We start from the raw sequence: 4,558 nt of genomic DNA on the forward strand, positions 1-4,558 counted from the left end.
ATATCTTTATATAAAGAAAAGTACTGCAGCAAATTCTTATTATTAAAACAAATTAGCTAATATGTATCTTGCTGAATACTAAAAATAATAATTTTAATATTTTTATGCATTTAAGGCAATTTTTTTAAATATGGGGGAATATTTTGTGAAGTTAAAAAATATTGAATTTTTCCTCGTTTTACTAGAATATAGGGGCGATTTGCAAGAAAGTAAAATTACTTGGTGCAATATCTGTTTTTTGCAAGGTTGCGAGAACCGAATCGGTTAATAAACCGGTGAAGTGACTAATTTAATAGTTTAGAGGTTTAATCGGGGTTTAATCGGGATTCAACCGGAATAATTAAATATATGAAAAAATTATTAAAAAATTAATATAATTTTAAAAATTTAAATTTAATAATTTTTAAGCAGATAAATTTTAAAATTTTACAATTTTTCTAAAGTATAATTCAAATTTCACAAATAATCAACAACTAAATATAAACATAAATATAGCATAAACATCTCAAAACCAGAAAATTCCAACAGTCCAGCACAATGCAATGAAACATGCACCATAGCACTATCAACAATTCAGAATAAAAAATCCAGCAAACAGAATCAACAACCCAAAATCAGAAAAAATCAGCATAAACAACCCAGAATCAGAATCATAGCATAAACAACTCAGAATCAGAGATTCCAGTATAAACAATGTAGTACAGCACTATACCATATAACCAAAATTCAGTTTAAGGGAAGGAAACTGACGGCGACGGAGGAATGGGAACAGCCGGCAAGGAGGAGCTCGGACAGAGACGAGCTCGGACAGAGACCGAGAGAGAGAACTCAAAAAGGGACGTTAAGTTCGGACAAAGACACAGAGAGAGAGAGATCGAAGAGACGACAACCGAAGAACGATGAGAGGAGAAGAGACGAGAGGACACCTTTCTGCGATGGCAACGAGAGGTGGAATAATGAGAAGAGGGATGAACCACCGAACAGAGCTTCCACACTTTACGCGGCACCCACGGTCTATCCTGGAAAAGAAGAGTTCAGCGATGACCTTGAAGAGGGATGGATTGGTGGCTGCGGGCTGAAGTTTGGGGATTAGGGTTCCTCAATCTTCTCTTCATAGTAAGTTCAGAATTCATAGAGAACAGAGAAAGAGAGGGGTGAGATGGGATGGGGATTAGGGTTCTTCAATTATTCAGAGAGAAAGAAAAGGGTGGGATGGCTGGGTATTTGGCATTGCCCATTGGACTTTTTTGGTTTTTTTTTTCTTTAAAACCTAAAACGGTGCCTTTTTGGAAGGTTGTCACCAAACCGGTAACTTTGAAAAAAACCCGGCTAATTTCTACGGTTTACCGGTTAACTGCCGGTTTAGTCGGTTCGCAGACTGGTTTTTTGCCAAGAGGTTCTTAGACTCAACCGAACCGGTCGAATGACCGATTCTCGATTAATCTGGTTGAACCGGTCGGTTTGGTTCGGTTTTTAGAATTATACTTTTTTTTTTCTTTTAAATAAAGAGCGAAACTGATGGGTAAGACTTTTTAATTCATTGGATGAGATTCTGGTATTTTTAAAAAATATAAATTTTAAAAGGGAGATTGTTGGTGTGATTTTTATTTTTTAAAAAAATAAAAGTAAAATTGTTGTACACGATTTCTTTTTTAATTCATAAAAATTTAAAAAATTGAAATTCTTGAGTGCGATTTCTGTTTTTTTTTTTCCTAAAAGAATAAAGAAAATTCATCAAAAGCCATTTCTATATTTCACTATAAACTCATAAAACATCAAAATGCACCCTCTTTTAGTAAAGAATTCTGATAGGGAGCTAATAGAGTATTTGTACAATGTGTACAATGAGTTATTTATTTGGTCTAATATGAGTTAAAAAAATAAACATTTAGGATAAAATATTACTAATTTATCAAACACAATACACCCATACTATTCAGAATAACCATCCGAGTATCAGGAATAATAAACATTTGATATCCTATTGAATCAAACATCCAATAACCCTTTGTTATTAATTATTAATTATTTAAATTTTATTTTTTAAAAAATACAACATTAATGATTATTAATTACCTCTTCTTATTCTAATCCATTTATTACGCAAAACCTAATTCCTCTTAAAAAAACGTCTAAATTAAAAAAAACACCAAAACATAAGATAAAAATTATCCAAATCCTAAGAAAAAAAACATAAAAAACATAGGAAAAATAATTATTCAAATCCTAAAAAAAAATATACAAAACATAAAGAAAAATCATCCAAAAATAATAAAAAGAATCATCCAAAATTTAGAAAAAAGAAACATAAACAACTAGTTAAAAGAATCATTCAAAACTAAATAGAAGAAGGAGAAGAAGAAGAACTGTAGAGTGACCGGCAACGACATCTCGGACGACGTTGCTTGCGTGGTGGGGACTCGCGATGTCGTGAATGGAGTCCAATGGTGCAAATGCGTCGAGACGGTGGACGGCAGCGTCGACAAAAGAAAGACGGCAACAGAACGAGAGGAAGAGGCGACGGACGGAATAAACCTTCAACTAGCAAGAATGGGGGACCAACCGGCGAGACTGAGGCGGACCAAGGAGCAGCGCTAGTAGGAGCTTAAGTGAGAGCAATACATAGTTGAATTACGTTCAATGATAATAACGGTGATAAAGAGGGTAATTGCACTGAATCCTACAATTTCAAATTACGTAATTAATGCGGAAAATTCTAAATTAATGAAATAAATTAAAAATTAATAATTATTAAAATTAATAATTAAATAGAGTTATTTAAAAAGTTGGTTTATTTATGTTGTCTACGTATACTTTTTCTATCAGTATTGAGTTATGAAGTACAGACATTTTTTTAAATTGTTGTGTCTGTGTGTTAGACATATTTTAGACACAATATTCATCGACACTCGTCTGATATGCGTGTTTTTTTGTGCCTAGAAACGGACCTACACTCAATGTAGTATGAAAAATAAATAAATAAACTCAAAAAATAGTGATAATTAATTTTATTATATTAGTTAATTAATTAATAATTAAATTAAAACTTAGTTTTTTAATTAAATACAACTTAAATTATTAGTGATTTTTTAAAAATTATTTAAGATAAAAAAATATATTTATAATATAAAAATTATAATAAGTAGATTTGATAATTAAGTAAAATAATTATTTAAAAATATATATATAAAAAATAATATTTAATTGTGTTGAAAATAGAAAGAAGATAAATATTTTTTGTTATTTTAAATATTATACTATGTGTATGAAATTATATTTTTATTATTTTAAATATTATAATAATGATTGTGTGTATATTTCTAGTTCTTATCAATATATATAGATAGTTTTAATTTAAAATTTTAAATATATCTAAACCAATTTGGATTGATTAAGTGATTAGCTTAATCGTCCGCTTAAGTAAGTATTAAGGTTCGAATTCTGTCTCGTATGTGTAGCAACTCATTGTCGGCCAATTTCAGACTCTTAAATGAAACTCAAATTCACGATGGATTAGTTCTTAACTTGTTGGGAATCGTGGAAAGCCAAAAAAAATATCTATACCTAAATTTTATTATACTTTTGCCTCCACTGCTAAATTTTTCTGGGTCCGTCACTCTTTGTGTCCAATCGTGTCTTAAGAAAAAATAAAAAAAAAATTACCGGACATGCTTGGATACACCTAAATACCATCGCGTGTGCAACCTTATTCTTAACATATATTTTTGAAATGAGTTTAGAAAAAATATACATTAGTATTTTTTAAAACAAAAAAATATTTTAAAATTTTTATATAATTAAATAGAAATATTAAAAATAATTAAAAAATTAATTTATATTTTAATATCAATAAAATATCATTATAATTTATCTAAAAAATACTTTGTATTTTTCATATATAACGGCGTGTCCCCGTGTTTTATATGAATTTAAAAGTTGCGTGTCTGCGTGTCTGTGTCGTGTTGTGTCAGTGATTGAGGTGCTCCAGTTCGTCTAGAATTCCGAAGAAAGACTGTTGGCAGCAGGGTAAAGTGCTGACCACGGAGTTCCTATGCTTAACCAGACCAGATACATCTATTGAGTGAAAGAAAGGAAAATAAGAATAGGGATCCACGTCGAGCCATCACCTAACCTTTCTTATTTAGACCTCTTCCCGGCCTATGCACTATCTATTGTTTACCGTGAAAGCCATGTGATGCGCAAGCAAAAGAGGATCAGCCAGCTCAGATCCACGTGCTATCGGTTTGCCGTAATGCTAAAACTATGGCGAATGCATCTATCGTCATTAATGCATAAATTAAGAATAGTTCCGCAAAAGCACACTCAAAGACAGGCGAGCCTTCTGATAACATTCGAGATTATGTAGGATTATACACGAAATGTGGTAGAAAAAATACTTACATAGACACCCGACTTCACTTCATTTGGTTATGAAGTATATCCGCTGGGAGCTCCGGTTCGTCCGGGAGCTTCGATTTGTCTGGGTGGTCCGGGGCGTTCGGGTGATCCGGTTTCGTCCAGGCGTCCAGTTCATCCAGACATAACAGGCAATCTAGTT

Source organism: Arachis ipaensis, chromosome B07 (assembly GCF_000816755.2).
Source record: "Arachis ipaensis cultivar K30076 chromosome B07, Araip1.1, whole genome shotgun sequence".
Classification (NCBI taxonomy): Eukaryota; Viridiplantae; Streptophyta; class Magnoliopsida; order Fabales; family Fabaceae; genus Arachis; species Arachis ipaensis.